General features: G+C 47.3%; 1 long non-coding RNA gene across 1 annotated transcript; it reads left to right on the top strand.

The window, feature by feature from the left end:
- The first annotated feature begins 7,902 nt into the window (after window positions 1-7,902).
- On the top strand, window positions 7,903-20,180 carry LOC128098318 (uncharacterized). Its single transcript, XR_008214207.1, has 3 exons — window positions 7,903-8,010; window positions 17,348-17,458; window positions 19,560-20,180. It is a non-coding gene; the product is annotated as an uncharacterized LOC128098318 (long non-coding RNA).

Genomic DNA, 20,180 nt, shown 5'->3' with positions numbered 1-20,180 from the left:
TTGCAGAATGTCACATTCAGAGAAATGCACACTGTCAGTGTCACAGGCTGGTGCAAACACAAGACAGGTGTCGCAGTATGGACCAAGTGCAGGGCAGGGATTACAGGAGAGTAGAGGTGAATGGCAGATGTCACCAGCCATTAAAGTTGCTGGCAGCAGGCTATTATAGGCATAAGGTAGGTGTCACAGGCTGGTGAAGTGTCATTGCTGGCCTCCATGCAGAGGAGGTTTCACAGGCTGTCACAGTTGCTGGCAACTGTTCTACGGTGTCGCAGACACAGGGCTGGTACCACAGACTGCCACAGGTACAGAGCAGATGTCAAGCTGCTGCAGGTGCAAGGCAGATGTCGTAGGCTGGTACAGACACAGGCTGTTGGAGGGACAAAGCAAGCATTCCAGTCTGAAAGAGGGATGGAGCAGATGTCACAGGCTGTTGCCGTTACAGGTCAGGTGGCATAGGCTGGCACAGGTTCAGGGCGAGTGTCACAGGCTGCCATAGTCACACAGCGAGTATCGCGGGCTAGAACGGGTGCAGGACAGTGGTCATAGGCTGGCACAGAGACAGAGCAGCTGTCACAAGCTGATGCAGGCACAGGACAGGTGTTCCAGGCAGGCACAGGTAGAGAACAGGTGTCCCTGGCTGGTGAAAACACAGGGATGGTGCCACAGGCCGTGCAGGCACAGAGCAGATGTCACAAGCTGGTGCAGGGTGGCACAGGCACTGATCATGTGTCCCTGGCTAGTGCAGGCACTAGTCACATGTCCCTGCCTGCTGCTGGTCCCAGGCAGCTGCTCCTGATTTGGGGTATAGAAACTGTTGACTCATGAGCGCCTTTCTTCTTATCTCCGCCTTTTCGCTCTCATCTCGCCCATAGTCAGGGGCAGAGGCTCCCTCAGGCCCAGAAAAGAGGGTCGGCATTCTGGTCCTTTGCTAGGCTGCTGCTCTGAGAACTGGGGTCTGCTCCTCTTGCTCCTTCAGGTCTGGCCTCAGGAGGAGCACTTTGCTCCTGAGCTCTCTGGTATGGCTGAGGCAACAGAAGATGTTGGCAGAGGGGGCAGAGGAACACTGCCTTCAAGACCACACTGGCCAGTGTCAAGCTGGTGTGGGCTTGAGAACACTGAGGGTGTGGGTGACAGGAGGTGGATAGGAACCAACAGCTCCAAATGAAGAGTCTGTGTGTCTGAGAACAGGCATTAGGCAACGGATCTTGTGGGGGCTGGATAAGGTGGATAGACTGGGGACTCTGCCTGCACCTGTTAGCATTGCAGCAGGATCCTAAGGCCCTGAGACACCCTGAAGAAGCTCTGGCAGCTGCAGGAACCTGTTCGTGGGGCCTATGTCTGCAGCCAAGCCTGGGTGTTGGGGCCCGGTCAGCTGTGAAAGATCTCCTGAAGAGGCCATTGTCCTTGGTGGCCACCACTCTTCCCCCACAGCAGGAGAGCTTTGACGGCTCTATCACGCTGCCTGAGGTTTTCCTGGCCTCTGCCTTTCCCAGATGTCAGGGCCTGTGTACACAGGATTAACTCAGCTCCTGAGGAGCAGGTGCTGCTGAACACAGGATAATCAGATCAGATGTTCTCTGCATCTGTCAGGATGGAGCAGCAGGGGGGCCTGCATCCTGAGCAGCATCTCCAGGGAGCTACAGACGTGAGCATTCATCTTGAGACACAATCTGTAAGAGAAGAAAGTCCTCCTTCAGCCCTCTGTGAACAGGGAGGATTCCCGAATACTCTGTGAGAAATATCCCTCCATGGCGAAGGTGTTTTGTCCACTTGCCTGGACCAGTGTGAACTCTGAGGCCAGGAAGAAGAGTGAGTTGAGGAATGGAAGAGGAGACTTCCAAAGTGTGGCTGTTTGGGTTCTATCCAGAGCCTGTGCAGAATTAGTGTGAGCAAAGCTACCATCATCCACTGCTTTCTGAGTAAGACTCAGTGACCACCACAGCAGACCCTTTGCTATCTCAACTTTTCCTAAACATCCTGTTTATGCATAGAGGAGTTTGGAGAGTTGAAAACACACACACACACACACACACACACACACACACACACACACACACACACACAAACTCCCGTTCATCCAGGGCAGCTTCCACTCAAAAGTCAAGGATAAGAGAGGGTCTTATGAGAACAGAGGCTCCTCAAGAGGGGGTCTGCCACCGGCTGGGCCTCTTCAAGCTGGCCAATCACTCCCTGACAGCAGTGTGGCCCAGTGTCCAGGCAACCACTCCGAAACCCAGCTCACCCCCGGCGGGCGCTGGTCCGCATGACCTGGCAAGTTGGGCAGTGCAGAGGCTCTGGACAAACAGCCATCTGAGGTCCTGGCCAGCACCCCTGCTCCGTCTCCACTCCATCCTCTGGTCCTTTTGGCTCCAGACAGGATCAAAGCTTCCCACTCTTCTTGGCTGGAGGCCTCATAAAGAGTCGTTTGCAAGAGCCTTTTCATAATGGTTACTGGAATTTGAAAACCTGGCTGTGAATATTTAAGCCAAGCCAGCTGTTGGCACTGGTGCTGTAGCAAGGATTCATGTCTACCTCTGGCCTCTTTCAAGGAGAATACGGAATGCTTCCATTTTGTGGCTTCTGTCCCTGAGACATCTGAGGGGGAGGGAGTGAGGAGACAGAGACAGAGAGACAGGCAGGGGCACAGAGGCACATAGAGAGATTGAAAGAGTGGGAGAGGACAAAGGGGAGAGAGAGAAAATTTGCAGGTTTTAGAAAGAAAACGGTAGAGAGTGATGTGTTCTCGTGTAGAGTTATTTCATCAGGTTTTTTAGTCTGGTAGCATGTCTCCCAGATGGGGATGATGAATGGACCCTGGCGGGTGGTGCAGGCCACCTCTAAAGCCACAGCCGGGGGTGTGGGGGCAGATGTGTTAAAAGACACAGAGAAAGTTCAATTAGACCCATGAGTCAGAGAATACCGAAGACCAAGACAAATACACTCCCCACAGGTGTGGCTCTGGGGACAGGAAGGGGGAGTCAGGGGGGCTGGGTGTTGTCCTTCCTGTCTGGAGGGACCTTGAAATAAGTCTTTCTTTAGAGGTCTTCTGACTGCATGCTGGGATGGATGACAGCAGGTCCCCTCACACATGCTAGGCAAGGGCTGAACCCCTGAGCCATATCCCCAGCCAGCAGACACACACTGTCTCTCCTGCTACTACAGGGATCAGGGAAGGAGGGAAAGGAGCACTTCCTGTGGCCTGAGACTTCACAGTCACTGGGAGCATGGCCTAGATATACTAAAGCTGTGCAGATGCAACCCTACTTCCTTCTGAAGGTTATGTTCCTTCCTTTTCCTTCCTTCCCACCTCCAATGTTATCTCTCTCTCTCTCTCTCTCTCTCTCTCTCTCTCTCTCTCTCTCTCTCTCCCCTCACACAGAGTTGAGTCAAAATGATGTCGATGATCCATGAACCAGGAATGGAGCTGGAAGGAGGTGTGGAGGCTTCCTAATGTGGTGGGAGCTGGGGGAACAGAGTGGCAGACACTTCTCGGTCTAGAGCCCAAGACTCTTCAAGCCCGTGTTGTCCACCATGCCTTCCCTAGAAGCTGGACAAGGCAAGAATCACAAACAAGAGTGACTTCTTCCTTAGGGTTTCCTGAAGGGAAATCTTTGAATTTAGCCCAGAGGGACCCATTTCAGGCTTCGGAGCCTCCTACCTGCAAGATGATGTATGTATCAAGTGAATTTAGTTGTAAAATGATACACTTGTTTCAAGCCACTGTCTGAGGTAGTATGTAACACCAGCAAGAGAAAGCTTATCCAGGGTGGTGGTGTTTTTGGAGACAGAGTTTTGTTCCTCGCAGTTGAGGGTGGCTCAGGACTCGCTATATGATGTAGACTTGCCTTGAACTCGTGCGGACCCCCTTGCCTCAACCACAGCTTTAAAACTGCAGAGGAAGCACTCACTGCTCCCTCTTCCGGGTTAACTGAACATCTATGTGTGAGGAGCTATTTCAGGTCCTGGAGGAGACAGAATTGAGTCAGAACAAATCTTGAGCTCTAGCTTCCCAAGGATCTGGGGAAGGGGCAGAGCATTTTAAAAACAACCACTACTTTTAGGGTGTGCCTCATGTCCCAGCCTTGTGGCCCTCTTCTCTCTGGCATCAGTGAGAGCTTGCCAGGTCCCCTGCCACTTCACCATTCTGACACCATTTGACCCCCTCTTCCATCTTTTAAACATCCTTGGAATACCATGGGGACCACCCGAGATATCCAGCATCATCTCCCTGCTTTAAGATCAGATGATTTGCAACTCTAATTCCATCCCCCCCCATAACATAGATCCAAGGATTAAGCTGAGGACATCTTCGGAAAACGTGGTATTCAGTTCAACACAACGTCCAGTGATTTTCCTTTAGGGTCCGACTTATTTAAAGCATTGCGTTCTAGTATCTGTTGAGTTCCTGCTGTGTCGTGTGCCTGGCGCTGGGAAGTCAAACACACACAATACACGGACAGTAGCAGGCAAGAAAGAGCACCAGCAGAGCACTTTGACAACAATGTAGTATAGGTGACAGAGGGGGACTGGGGGGCACAGAGAAGACGCATCAAACAGAGACCGTAGAAGCAGACGGCATCGGGCCCGAATATACTGGCTTCCCAAGACCTTTTTGAGTATCTCTTGGAACCCTCAGGGGTGATGCCACTGAGAGCTGGTACCTTTAAGAGTGACCGCCTGGGAAGTCTTAGGGTCACTGGAGATGTGCCTCCACAGACATTATAGGACCCTGAGCCCTGCTCCTCTTCTCTTCTGCCATCTGCTTCCTGGATTCCGGTGAGGTGAGTGGTTTGGCTCCACCATGGGCTCCTGTGTGGTGTGTTACCACTGGCCCCAAATGATGGTTTGCTTGATCATAGACTGGAAATTCCAAATCATCAAGCCCAATCATACCTTTTCTGTCTCTAATTTGATTATCTGAGGTATTTGTTATAGCGGCAGAAAGCTAATACACACATGTGGCTTCCTTCCTTCCAGGGAACATGAGTGTTTGGCTTTCTCTCAATGAGCAGTGTTCTCTATGTGTACTGCCACCATCCTGGGCTGCCACCCCCTGTTGACTACGGCTGATTCAAGGCCCTCAAAGGTGACTTTGTAGCGTCAATTCCCAAATCACACCAGGGTCTGGCCTTGATTACCTCCCTGCTTTAGGCTTCTTTTCCCTAGAGCTATCTTCATTTAAGTCCTAATTAGGACAGCACCAATGAACTGGAAATGCGTTTCCATAAAGTGATCGAGCGTCTCAGCAGATTCTTTGCTCCCTTGAAGGCAGCAGCTGTGGCATGATGGAAGGAGGGAGGGTTTGAATCCGAAGATCTGGCTCTGACGCCAACCTCTGCCACTTAATCTGACCTTGGGGGAGTTACCACAATTCCCAGTCTTGATTATAATTATGGAATGGGGGCTGTAGTAATCAGTATGAGCTAACTGCTGTAACCAAATTTTAGACTTCTAATGTTATAAAAGCTTTTATCTTGCCCATATAACAGTATGACTTGGGTGTGCCTGATCACATAGCTCTTCTAGCCTATTCTTTTTCCACTGAGATTCGGGGACTCAGGATCCTTCCATCTTAGTTCCCCAGAGTCTCTCTCCTTAGCTAAAAAGAGGGAGAAGGTTAAAGTTTTAGTAGTTTTGTGAGCCAGGTCAGGATGTAGCCTACAGTTCATCGGGCAGAGCTCAGGAACATGCTATGCCTAATTAGGAGCAAGGGTATCTGGGAAATGTAGTCCAGCTGTGTCCAAGAGGGAAATCATTTGTAGAACTGCAATGTCCTGTGAGGATAAACTTGTTTCTGGAATTAGATGAGACAAATAGGTGCCTGTGCTCAGACAGGCCCAGGACACATTGTGTGTGTGTGTGTGTGTGTGTGTGTGTGTGTGTGTGTGTGTGTGTGTGTGTGTGTGTGTGAGAGAGAGAGAGAGAGAGAGAGAGAGAGAGAGAGAGAGAGAGAGAGAGAGAGAGAGACTGTCTCATAGAATAACACACCCTTGAGAAAGGAAATGTAAATTAAGGGCTGTGGGAGGAGGCCTGCTTAATGTTTTCTTTTAGAGCATAGTGTATCAGGGGAAAATAGTAAGAAACAGACCATTATCATCAATAACAAACACTCCATGAGGAAACATAACCCATTAGCCCTGGGCACCCCTCAGAAAGAGCTCCCCGACACAGGGACCCTGAGCTGGGCCTGCAGAGCCCACGGCCCCTTTTATCTGTTTCCACTGTGTTGTGGCTACTAATTGCTTTCTCCATCTCCAGCACCACCTCAAGCACATGCTAATTCCTCTCTCTGAGGATTATCACGGGAGCCAAATCAACACTGATAAAGGGTGTGGGGTGGATTAGAGCCGACAAGATAATTCAGAGGAATAAGTAGGGCACCATAGGCCAGATAAAGGAGAATTAAATGCAATCTGGCCAAGAGAAATATCCACATTAATTGAAATGTGTGTGCAATGAGTGTGCAAATGAGTTGAATAGAAAGAGAGACTAGTTACGCCAGTGATTTGTGATCCAGTTCCACTTTGCCTCCTCAAGTGTGAGGGTCCTTCTGTGCCATCCCCTTCCCCATCCTCTCCCTCCCTCCCACCCGATCTTCCTCTCTCCTTCCCTCCCTTCCTCCCTCCCTCAGCATGATGGGATCATAAGCAGGAATGGAAGAAAGTCCATCTCCCTTTCTGACTGATTCAGGCTGACGATTGTGTTTGAATACGTATTTCTTTTTTAAAGATATAATAAGTATATTATGTTGCCTCCCTTTCACCATCTCAGTCCCTACCTTGGAAAAAGCAGTGGGAAGAAACTATTAACCAATGTGAGCTGCTTGTAGCGATGTCCTGAGGGACACATCCATCTCCATTACATGTCCAGCTGTTGAGAGCTGCGGCAGGCTTCCTGAGGAGCTCCACAATTGTGGGGAAGGGCTGGCAGGGAGCAGCTCTGAAGGTGATCTTAGAAGCACGCCCCTCTCTGAAGATGTCCATGGGGTTATTAGGAGAGTGCAACCCACCCCCCCACAACATGTTAAGGCTCAAGACAAGCTGCAAAGAGTGAGGAGTAGGAGTCATTTGAAAGAAGGTACAGGACAGGCGAAATAGAAATAATGATTGTGGCTGAGGGCTCTGAGCTTTTACCTTGCCAGGAGTTATTTCTGCTTTGCCCAGGGAGGAAGCCACAAGAGTCCTTTGATGTGAGTGCTAACTTGGACATGAAGAGGTGGGTAGGAGGGCAGGGCTGCGGCTTGGGCTTGGCTTGGGTGATAGAAGAAAATCAGACGGGGAGAAATGAGGAAGAAGAGGGCAGGCCAGTGAGGGCAGAAATACAGAAGTCAGAATCCCTGTACTAGACCTGCTTAGGTCTGTGTTTTCAGAAGGAAGAGATGCAGAGACCCGTAAAGAGTCTTGTCACTGTTGGGGTGAAGGGGACATCTTGGCTTTGTCTAATTGTGCTTTTCTTTGTGGAAAATTCCAACAGAGATCTCCCAGAAAGGAGTTGCAAGGCATGTTTGTTAAAAACTGAGGCTAGAATTCCAGCTTTCCTAGCTGGGGGACCTGGTGGAACTTCACTACCCCCAACCCCGAAGCCTGGAAACTAGTGGAGACTGAGGAATAATGCATGTGTCTGGTACATTATCAAATGTAACTGATATAAAAAAAATGCTTAGTTTGTCAGACAGAGGACTGGATAGGTGGGAAGGCACCTCAAAGGTGACAGTGGAGTCCTGGTGCAAACAAACATCTCTTGTCACTGGGATTTTAGCCTTGCTAATGAAAGAATTCAGAAGAGACACAAAGAGCACAGTGTTGAAGGTGGGTGGAGCTTATTCCAGAGCAGAACTGAGCACACTCCCCTGGGTGACATGGACAATGGCATGCTCTACATGTGAGGCACGCCTCATTCTTTCTATAGTCTCCAGAACAAGCAGCTTTTCCTGAAGGGCTTTGTGTCGTCGGTTCAGGTCATTGACAGGCCTATCTGGACCGGCCGATACCGGCACATGCAGTGATGGTATGTAAAGCCTCCTGCTAGACGGTAATCCTCTAAAGTTTACTTAGGGTTTCTAGATAGTTCTCTAGTAATGACCTGGGCAGTTCAGGATGGCACATCTCCATCCAGGGCCAGGGATCTGACTCTTGGCCCATTCCTTTGACTGGTAATTCAAGTCACATGGTTCCAGGATTTACAGGCTGTTGATTGCAGGGGAGGGGTTCAGCCTGTGTCCTTAAAGACTACTAAGGTTGAACTGGTGACCTTAGCAGGGTGAAGAGGTAGGTTCTGGTCATTGTGTTGTCACGACACATTTCAGTCCCTTGGGCAGTTTGAATATGACGTTTGGGACTTGGGTACCATTTAGAGAATTATTTTGGGGGGTGATGGGGGAGATGACTCAGTGGATAAGACACTTACCACGTAAGCCAGGCAAACTGAATTTAACACCTTGAGTCCATGGAAGGAATAAACTGACTCTACAAGGTTGTCCTCTGACTTCCACATGTGTGTGAATGTGCATCCACACATATATAGCATACACACACATACACACACACACACAATAATAAATGAATTTTAAAATTTTGTGTGTCTATGTAAGCCATGTGGTAAGGGTGTGTACGTGTGCAGCTGCCAGAGGAGGCTCCTCAGTGTCCAGCTGCATGGCTCTCCACCTTATTCTCTTGAGAGAGAGTCTCTCACTGGAGCTAGGCTGGCAGTCAGTAACCCCAGCGATCCTCCCATCTCCTACTTCCTCCCCAGCACTGGAATTCAAGGTCTACCCAAAGTCACACCTGGCTTCCTAATTAATTCTGGAGATTTGAACTCAGATCCTCATGCTTGCACAGCAAATACTCTTACCTGATGAGTCATCACCCGAGCCCTCATTTGTGTGTGTGTGTGTGTGTGTGTGTGTGTGTGTGTGTGTGTGTGTGTGTGTGTATGCATGTATGCGCATGCACGCTGGCACATATGCACATATGCATTTTGTGGGTACATGTTCACGTGAATATTTGTGCATGTGAAGATCAAAGGACAGCTTCAGTCTTCGACCCTCATGTGCCAACCCCTTTGCTCTTTGAGACAATCTCTTTCATTGACCCAGAGCTAGACACGCAGGCTAGATTGTCTGGCCAGCAGATTCCAGGGCTATGCTTGGCTCCTCCTCTCCAGGGCTGAGATTACCGTCAGATGCCCTCACATTTAACTTTTTTTTTTTTTGGTTTTTCGAGACAGGGTTTCTCTGTGTAGCTTTGCGCCTTTCCCGGAACTCACTTGGTAGCCCAGGCTGGCCTCGAACTCACAGAGATCCGCCTGGCTCTGCCTCCCGAGTGCTGGGATTAAAGGCGCGCGCCACCACTGCCCGGCCCAACTTTTTTTTTTTAATGTGGATTCTGAGGATGGAACTCAGGGTTTCATGCTTGCTAGGCAAGCGTCCCACCAGCGGAGCTGTCACCTCAGCCCCCTCAGGCTCCATTCTAAACTAGTGACCGTCTAACCAGGCTGAGCTGTTGCGGAGTTCTCACAGGAGGTCTGAGGTGAACTCGAGAGCAGCCCTCAAGAGAGGGCAGCTTCGAAATGTTCCAAAACCACTAGGTAGGTGGCTATTTCCTCTCAAGGATGGGGGGTCTATAGAGGTCAGAGACTAGAGTGACTCAGGAGCCAGGAAATTTCCAAAAGGGAAGAGGAGGTGGAGGGAAGGCGGTGAGTAGGAAAGGAAGGACTGAGCAACCTTCAGACAACCTGGGGTGGGGGTGGGGCTGAATTATCTGTTTCCACAGGTCAGAAGGGGGTCAGGTGATGACCAGGGATGATGGTGAAGGCAAGGAAGTCTTAGAGACTGCTATTGGGTCTGAAGAACATACCAGTTGAAGGTGTAAAATGATGCTGATGGTAAATAACATTTGTGGAGCTAATTATCATTCATTTATTCAATAAATACAGCGTGCCTGATAAATGCCAAGCACCCTTTGGTGCTGAGAACAGATATGTCAGTGAACAAAACAGAAAAGGATCCCGCTCCCGTGGAGCTTATGGATAAGCAGAAAGAAAGATTTAAAAAAAAAGAAAAACTGTGTGTGTGCATGTTCATATTTGTGAGTGCAGGTGCCCATGTGCTGCTTCAAGCATGTGGGGTCAGAGGGTGACCTAGAGTATCAGTCCTTGCCTTCTACCTTATGTGAGACAATATCTCTGCTGTTCACTGTGTGTGTATCAGGAACTTCCAGGGATCTTCCTGTGGTCATTTCCCATCTCACAGCAGGATACTGGGATTAGATGCATGCTACTGAACCTATTGTTTGTTGTTTGTTTGTTTGTTTGTTTGTTTATTAACATGAGTTCTGAGGATTCTAACTCAAGATCCCTATGCTCATGTAGCAGTCCAGAAAAAGAGTTGCTAAAATAAATATATTTGTGATGAGGTAGGTATCTATGTCTGGATCACACCTCACACTGTATCCAAAAATGGATTCTAAATGTACCAAGAATCTGAGTGTAAGAGTGACTATGGACATCTTAGATACATTGAGCCTGATAGTTCACACCCATAATTGCAGCACTCAGGAGGCAGAAGCAGAAGGATTCCTGGTTCAAGCCAGCCTGGGCTACTTAGTGAGATCATGGCTTAAAAAAGCAAGTGAGAACAAATGAAACAAAAACTCTTAGAAGAAAACATAGGTTTTGGACCTCGGACTTGGCAGTGGATTCATAGCTATGACACAAAACGCCCCAACATGAGAAGAAAAATAAGACAGACCCAGTTGACTACATCAAGTGAAAAGCATTTATGCTTCATGTATGCTACCAAGTAAAAAGGCAACTTATTTTTTTTCTGTAAACCTAAAATTTCTATAAAAGTGTATTAATTGACAAGACTGCCCACAAAATGCAGGAAAATACTGCGATTATATGTCTGTTTAGGGCTTGTATTTAGACGATATAAATAATTTCTCTAAAATGGGCAAAGGATGGAAATAGACATTTCTCAAAGGAAGATATACAAACGGCTAATAAGCATGTGAAAAGATGCTCAACATCATTAACCCCCCAGAGAGATGCCAATCAAAACCACACGGAGGTACCACATCACACTCACTAGCATGTGATGATTCTAGGAGCAGAAAATAGCAATGGTGGGGATGTGAGATGGTCCAGCCACCCTGGCAAACAATTCCTAGCAGTTCCTGAAAAGCCAGGCGGAAGCTTACCACCTAACCCAGAAATTCTATTCTTAGGTGTGACTCTAAGGAGAAATGGGAACATGTCCTCATAAAAATATGTGTGTGAATACCGCATGATGCAAATGCAAGCAGAGTTATTCACGATGGCCAACTATGGAAATAACCTTATTCCTTCCTCACCAAGGGATGAATGGATAAAGACAAAGCAATAGAGTGTTTTCTGTCCATCAAGAGGAATGAAGTAATGATACATACTACAGAATCAGTAGACCTTGAGGGAAACCAGTTATAACGCTATAGTATTAATATGCTTCCCAGTGAGAAATAACTCCAAGCACTTAGAGATTAATAAAGGATAAATAGTGCACAGCTGGTTCTGGTTAGTGTGCAAAAGGGAACCAGCCCCGAACAGAAATCAGCTTGTATAGTTTCATCACCACAGTTTACAGTTGGAGGAATTAAACATGTTTCACAGAGACAGAAATTCCAAGGTGTTGGACAAATGGGGAGATTTACAATGTAAAAACAATGTCATAGTTCTCCATAGTTGACATAGACTACTTTTCCCAGGCTGCTGTTAACTAGGGTCATCCTGCCTGTGAGGCCGAATTGTGTTCTTCCTGATAAGAGAACCTAGGAGTGCTCATTTAGCTAAAATCTCCTTTGTGTGACTTCCTATTTCCTAAGCAACTTTAGTGGGTCCTTTATGATGTCAATTTATCACTCCTAGTTTCTCCTATGTCAACAATAGGCCCTCTATCACATGGCTCCATTTGTTCGAAACATCCAGAATGAGCAACTACACAGAAATGGAGGAGTATTGTTTGGGGCTGGTGGGAGGTGGCAAGTGCCTTGGGAGCCTTGGGAGTGACAGCTGAAGGTGTGTGTTTTGGTGCTAATGAAAATGATCTTAGCTTGACAGTAAAGGCTGAATAGCCCCAGGCAGACACGAAAACCCACTGAACCACACACTTGAAGTGGGCGGATTGTGTGACATGTGAGTTACATATCAACAAAAGCTCTTAAAAATCAGCCAGGCATGGTGGCTCATGCATGTAATGCCAACATTTGGGAGGCTGAGACAGGAGGATTGTCATGAATTACAGATAGTTTACGGCAGGTAGTGATAAATAAGATGAAGAGTTAATAGATAGGGCTATTGAGAGACTAGCCGAAGAGGATCTTCCCACAGAGATGGTGTTTAAGTGGAAACCAGGAAGAAGGGAGGGTGTGAGCACTGTGAATACAGCTGCACACCACACAGTGACACCTTGGTCAACAACACACTTGGTAAATAACCACGGTCCTATAAGACGATGGCGGAGCTGAGATAGCCCCGTTGCCTAGCTGCTTGCTGTCAGGCTGGAACATAATGCATTACTCACATGTCTGTAGGGATGCTGGTGTGAAACTGCCTGAGCTGGGGAGAGTGTGAAAGTGAAGTGCATCATGTGGTGCCTAGAGCATAATCCATGACGATGCCAAATGAGTGTGTGACTGGCTTTTGTCTGTATTGTACTTTGACATTTACCGAAGAGTGGGATCCTTCTACTGATGAAAACCAGTTCACTGGAGCTGGGGAGAGGGCTCAGCTGGCAGTGTGCTGGCCACACAACTATGAGGACCTGAGTTTGATGCCCGGAACCCCTGAAAAGAATCCAGGGGTGGTATATGGTTGTAATTCTAGTGCTGGGGAGGTGGAAAGAGGCAGACCCCTGTGGCTTGTTGGCCCATCCGTCTTGCCTAATCATACCTAGGTCCCACTGAAAAACCCTGTCTCAAAGCAAAGGCTAAAACAAAACCCAAGGCGGGGGCCTAGGGAACATAGCTCACTGAGTAAGAGTGCTTGCTCTGCAATTCTGGGGGCCCTGATTTCAACTCCCCAGAACTTGGGTAAAAGCAGGACATGTAGTGTGAGCACCTGCAACGCCAGCACTCCTGTGGAGAGACTTGAGGTTAAGATAGGAAAAAGCCCTGGAAGCTCAATGACCAGCTAGCCCAGCATGCACAGTAGGAAAACAACCAAGAGGCCCGTCTCAAATCAGACAGAAGGCAAGGACCGACACCCAAGGTTGCCCTCTGATTTCCACATGTGTGCCATGCTGTGTACATGCTTGCATTCATATACATAAATGTACAGATGCACACACATACGTATATATGTGTATATGTACATATATAAATCAGTATAAAACAAACAATGAGAACAATAATAACAACAACAAATGACATCTGAGGAACCACACCCAAGACTGTTCTCTGGCCTCCACACCTATGTGTACCTGCATCCATAAGTAAGTGTGGATCTATACCAACACACACACATACATCACATACAACACTTAATAAACACCATGTGGTTTTGCTGGCAGCCTCCTCAGACATCTTGTTTCATAATGGCACCCATTTTCTCCTGGGTTTCTCCTGTGTTTTATCTGATCTCCTGTGGCTTTGTTCACCAAGGCCCTATGAGCAGAGGGCTACATCATGTGTGCGATATGGACACACACTACACTGTATGCCAGGATATCTGTTTGTGGGAGTACTCACACAGCAACGTCACGCAATGACACATTTCTCAGAATGCACCTTTAAATGCCCCATCCTTAAGTCCTGAGTACATTTCCTTAGAATGCTGTGTGACTGTGCACCAGGATGAGGAAGAATGGGCTAGGCCAGAAAAACAAGTGTAAGGTCCTGAAGTGGCATGGTGCTTAGAGAAGGCAGGTGTGGCTGGCTGAGCTAACTGAGTGGTGATGGAGGTGGCTGGGGGGGCAGGAAGTGTGGGATGGGGGTGGGGGTGGGGGGAATGAAGGCCATAAGGATGAAACTGATGTGGGTAAGTAAATTCAGATGCTTTGCCTGGGGGGATGGGAAGCCCTGGGAGTCTGAAGCCAGCAAACAACACACACGCACTTAGAGTGTGCTAGCATCCCTCTGGTTGTGGGTGGAGAAATGTCCACAGGGGCTTGCTGTGAGTACTGTGTTGTTTTTAACAGCTCCCTGGCTTGGGGAGGCTCTGGGCTGTAATGTCTGCTCATTTCTGGAGCCTAGACGGTCCCACCCTGGCCAATTTCAAACTACCAAGAGTTTGACAACCAGCTCTAAAAACTTGTGGAAATCGAAGCGGTCTGCTCTGGGGAGCCACTGTGAGTCAGCACCAACAAGGCAGCAGTGGAAGACAGATTTTGAGTTTCTAGGACTGTCATAAAGGAGAGAAAACAGCCTCAGACTGCAGGGAAATTATTTTTTCTTTTTCCTTTTTAAAATCTCTGTTCTCTCTCTCTCTCTCTCTCTCTCTCCCTCCCCTCTCCCCCCCCCCTCTCTTTCAGTGTGTGTGTGTGTGTGTGTGTGTGTGTGTGTGTGTGTGTGTGTGGTGTGTACATACATGTGCACATGTCTGTATGTACCAGTCTGGCCACATGCACGCCATGGAGTGTGTATGGGTGTCAGAGGACAACTTTAGATGTCATTCTTCGTCTTCTGCCTTGCCTGAGATGGGATCTCTTGTTTTGCTGCTGCATGTGCCAGGTTAGCTGGCCTTTGAGATTCAGGAGTCTCCACTTTGCATCCCACAGGAGGAGCACTGGTACTGTAGATGTGTGCTGCTGCATTTGGCTCTATGTGGATTCTGGGATCTGAACCCGGGTCCTCACATTTGTGCAGCCAGCACTTTATCTGTTGAGCCATCTCTCCAACTCGGGGAAAAATGTAAAGCTTCCTCCTGTTAATTATGAACAAGGGTACGTGATGTTTCCACTACCTGTCACTTAATCCCCGACTCAGCCCAACACCACTTAGAGTACTTTTGCACCAAGCAGGAAGAGGTGCCTTTCTGCTGGGAGTCAATAGCCAGCACAGCAGTGCTGGAGCAGTTGGTGAGGGGTTTGTGATGACTCCCTCTTCACAGGTGTGGAACAGGAAGCCACAGTGGTGAAGTGATTTGTCTGAAGTGGAAGAGGTGGGATTTGAAACGGAGTTGCTCCACCTTAAAGTCTTGAGTAGTTTTCCTTAAAACCCCATAGTGTTTTAAATACCACCCTCTCAAATGTTTAGCAGTCAGGTGTAACAGACTGACAAGGTCTGTGGAGAGAGAGAGAGACATAAAACAGTGAAAGTGATGTTGGGTAGCAGTTCTTCGATATAGAAACATTCCATCCAGGAGCAAAGCTTCTTCAGAGTCAGGAAGTTCTAAAGTGAAGTTCGTCAACATTAAGAAAACAAACAATTCACAAGTCTCAGGAAGTCCCTGAATCTTACCAGATTTGCAAGGCCTCTCTATTTCTATCTTCAACAGTAAGGAATGCTGAGGAGAGAGACTCCCAGAGCTGTTGAACTGCCAGCAAGTTGCATAGAGTACTCTGGGGTTTCAGATTTTCTGGGTCATCATTACTCATGTTGGGGAGGGTTTTCAGCAATGCAGCTACTTTTGAGACAGCCACACTCCTGCAAGGATCCTTTTACACACACTACTCATTAGTTTACCAAGTTGTACTTCAGTGTAGGATTGTTACTTTGGTCTGTTACTGGCTCCTTATCTGGAGTGAGTAGAGATTTGTTTATGACTCCCAAGGAGTACTGTCACCCAACATCTGAGTTATAGATTTCTATGGCAACATTTTATCCCTCATGCTGTGGAAGATCCAGGCAAAGAGAAAGGGGTAATAACAGTCAATAATCTTAATAATAAACATCCAACAATTCAGTTGATGAACATCTATTTTGCAGAAAATAATCCAAATACCTTTGTATTAATTCCAGAAAAAAATAGTTTTTTTCATTAAAAATGAGAACACTGAGTCTCAGAGAGAATAAGAATCAAGTCCACAGTCACACAGCTAGAGAGTGAGGGTCATCCAGGGCATTTCAACACAATCCCACTGCAATGTGAGTTCAACCGATGGGCAAAACCATCCTGCTAGTGTGCCTGTTCTCCCTCCAGAGATCATGGGTGTAATTTTGGATCAGAGGAAGCAGGTCACTTCCTGAAATATGTTGGAACATGACATCTAGCCAGTTGTGTGGAGACCATTTTTTCATCCATTTCACAAACACTGAGTGTTCCTGTTCACCAGACATCCCAGCTAGACAGTGGAACTCTAGTCATGAGTAAGGTGTTACCAGTGGCTTTATAACTTACTCAGCATTTCTCTCTGTGTCTCCCTTTGCTGACACCCAGTCTCTCCAGAAAACTATGATGCTTACATGGCTTTCCCTGAGTAGCTATGGGAAACAGGATCTGGATACATGGGGGGAATTGGGTTGCTACTTCCCTTTTTTGTGCCCAAATTCCCCTCCCCCCAACTGGTTCCCAGGGCCAACAGAGTTAGGAGTGCCCGCAGCAGAATTCCTGGACAGCATGAGTTGACTCTCCACTTACACCCCTCTTCTTCATTTACAAAAATTTCCTATTTTTGACATGGAGTGAGAATCTGTAGGGCACTTCCCAAGAGCAGGGCTCTTTCCTGGCTTTGGGAAGGGTCAGGGGATTAGACTGGAAGGCTTTCTTATTTTTTTTTCCCAAGGAAGTGGAATTCAAATTGGAACCATATGTCTAGTTTCTCTGAGCTACAGAGCAAGGTTAGAACATGGTCTCCAGCAGCTGGCTCTGCACATGGAGCTTTGCTGCCTTTCCATTAGCTTGGCTTTACTATTTTCCTGAATGAGAAGCTGGAGGTACATCCTTTTCTGTGCAAGAACTGGTGGTGGTGGGATGGCATAGCAAGATGTCTAGGTGTGTGTGTGTGTGTGTGTGTGTGTGTGTGTGTGTGTGTGTGTATGTGTTAGAAAATATGTGTGCATATATGTGTATATATGTATGTGTGTATGTATGTATGTATGTATGTATGTACATACACATTTGTAATTTAGGCCATCTTGGTAGCCTGAGGCCATGCTATGATTTTGATATAAGGTGAACCCTCCCTCCCCCTGCACCCAAGGTTCATATGTTGCAAACTTGGTAGCCAGCTGGTGTATGCAGACACTGAGAGGGCCTTGGGTCACCGGGCTCGACCTTCATCAATGGATTCACCCTTCGGTGGAGTCATAATCTGATGGCATCTGAGGGGAGTAGTGGGAAGTGAGGCCTGGTTGGAGGAAGTAGTAATTGGGGTGTGCTTTTGAAGGGTGTCTTGGCCCTGGTCCCATCTTGTTTTACTCTTTGTTTCTAGGTTACTATGAGGGCAAGCAGCTTTCTTCTGTCCCACACTTCTGGCAGGATGTGTCTCCCAGCACAGTTCTAAAGGCGCTGAATCCAGGAGACCATGAATGTAATCTCTCAGGTATTTGTCACAGTGTCACAAAGTCTGACTGACATGGGCATGACTCTCTTGTTCTCCATTTAAAATTTATCTTAATCAACTTCTTTTTAAAATTTCGGTACAAATATGTGTTATATATTGAGCACATTCTCTTGTGCCTCCTCCCTTCCCTTTTCTTACCTCCTGTGGTGGTTTGAATAGGAATGGCCCCCATAGACTCATGTGTTTGAATGCTTGACCCATAGGGAGTGGCACTGTTAGGAGGTGTGGCCTTGTTGGAGGAGTTGTGGTTTTGTTGAAGGAAGTGTGTCACTGTGGGAGTGGGCTTTGAGGTCTCAGATGCTCAAGCTATGCCCAGGGTGGCACACAGTCTCCTTTTGCTGCCTGTGGCTCAAGATGTAGAACTCTCAGCTCCTTCCCCAACACCGTGTCTTCCTGCACACTGCCATGCTTCTCACCTTGAGAATAATGGACTAAACCTCTGAAACTGTAAGTTGCCACCTCATTAAATGTTTCCTTTATAAGAGTTGCTGCGGTCATGGTGTCTCTTCACAGCAGTAGAAACCCTGACTAAGACAGCACCTTTGTCCATATGTGGTTTCACTTCTATGTCATGTATACATCCATGACTGTGCAGCTACATAAAATCTAGGAATCACAAATGAAAAAACATATATTAATCTTTCTGAGATTGGCTTAACTCGCTTCATATGGTTGTCTCTATTTGTATCCATTTTTTTTTCTGAAAATGATGTAACTTTGTTTTTCTTGTGACTGCAAAAATTCCTTTGTGTATATATGACCCATCTTTCTTAAGATTTGTTTATTTTTATTTTATGCATATGAATGTTTTGCTTGTATGTGTATATGGGCATCACATGTATGTCTGGAGCCACTGGAGATCAGAAGAAGGCTTTGGGTCTTCTGGAACTGGAGTTACAGATGTTTGTGAGATGCCATGTAGGTGCTGGGTATCAAACATGGGTCGTCTAGAAGAGCAGTCATTGTTTATAACCACTGAACCATCTGTCCAGCCCCTACTCAGTTTTCTTTACCCATTTCTGTTGTTGGACACCTAGGTTCATTCTATGATTTAGCTATTGTGACTGGTACTGTAATGAGTATTAATGTGCAACTGTCCTTGAGATATGGGAAGTAGCACAGTGCCTGTTACATAGAATCTGCTTCATACATATTTGGCACATAGGTGAATTAAACTGCCAAGGCTCCTGTGTACCAGGCTAATCCAGGAGGTGATAGACAGGCTTCTTCTCACAAGCCTTTTATTCTCTCCACATCCCTAAATACAGCTCAAGTTGGCCTTGAAATGGGTACAGAATTCTATGTTTTGCAGTTGCTAAAGCTCAGATTCTTGTCTTAACTCACACAATACAATGGCCACATTCATTGACTGGTGTTTTCTTTTCTGATGAACACGTTCTGGAAATAGACAGGAAATTCAAAGTACTTTGAGATTTTTTTAATGATGAGTGAATTAAAAATGTCCTTTCCTGTAGTTCTAGTATAAGACACCTCAGCTGTTTCATTTCACAGGACCTCCAAAGGTAACCCAGGATAGTACAGGAATATTTTGGGATAGAAGGGGGAGAGGAAGAGAGATAGTGGGGTGACCAAAGTGTCTGTGTCCTCTCCCTGCCTCTGTGCTGGTCACAGTGCAACTGGAGGCTAATGTTAGTCTTGGAACCCCCTCTGAGAATCAGGCTTTGGTCTCTGTGGGCAGCAGGGTATGACGTCTCTTCTTTTCCTGGTCGGTGTTGGGGGTGAAGTTGCTTCTGCTTGTGCTTATGAGAGACAGGTGTCTCTTTCTGCCAGTCACTGAGCCAGTGCCCAGGGCCCCTCTGAGATAGTGTCAGCCTCAAGCCAGGAGTAGGAACCCAGAGTACTCACTCAGAGAACTAGGGTTTTCACTTGCTCTGTTCCTCATCCTCTGACCCAAGATCATTCCAGTATAGAAGAAACAGGTCCAGGGGAGGTAGCGACATACCCACCTTAGGCTTTGACTCCACCATTAACATCTCCGTCTCAGGATGGAATATTCTCATGAACTGTGAAGCGCTTCCAAAGCAAGGTCAGAATCTATGTGTCTCCTTTTGTCACCCAGGTCCTGGTAAATGGAAAAGGAAAGAGTCAAGACCGTCAGTCTTGCTACATCCAGTTCACAAACCTGTCCTTCATCTCCCCATATACTGGCCATTTTGCTGTTGCCTTGGAAACGACACACAAGTATCAGAGAAGAGGATGCAGATAACAAGGTGGGCCTGTGTGGTGTGGGTGCTTGTGGGGAGGCTTTTGCCTGTAAAGAGAAGTGAATAAGAGGTAAGTACTCCCAGAGAAGTGCCACCCAGACCCCCTGCACTCTTGCTTGCCGCTAGCCTGGTTCAAAGCCCCTGATGTCCTGAGACATGTTTAGAGGAGAGCAGAGAGCCCAGGGGCCTTTCCCTCAGCCTGTTCTGGCATCGAGGCCCTCCCTTTCCTTTGTCAGGAGCCTGCTGCCTCTGTAAATTGTGTCTGGGAGGAAATGAGATCCTCCTTCTACCAGGCCATTTGCTGGCTTCCTGAACCGCTGAGAGTGCTGGGGGAGGAGGGCATGAATATTTTATAAAAGGCCATAAAACATAATTTGTTCCTCTGAGTGAATTAGAAACTGTAGTTAAAAAAAGAGAGAAGTTACCATCCACCGGCCAGGAGTTTTGCATTATTTAACCCCGGCTATTTCATTATA

Source organism: Peromyscus californicus, unplaced genomic scaffold (genome assembly GCF_007827085.1).
Source record: "Peromyscus californicus insignis strain IS unplaced genomic scaffold, ASM782708v3 Scaffold_6__1_contigs__length_162567912, whole genome shotgun sequence".
NCBI classification, from domain to species: Eukaryota; Metazoa; Chordata; class Mammalia; order Rodentia; family Cricetidae; genus Peromyscus; species Peromyscus californicus.
The sequence above is the reverse complement of the archived record's forward strand: the minus strand, read 5'-3'. Positions and strand labels throughout refer to the sequence as shown.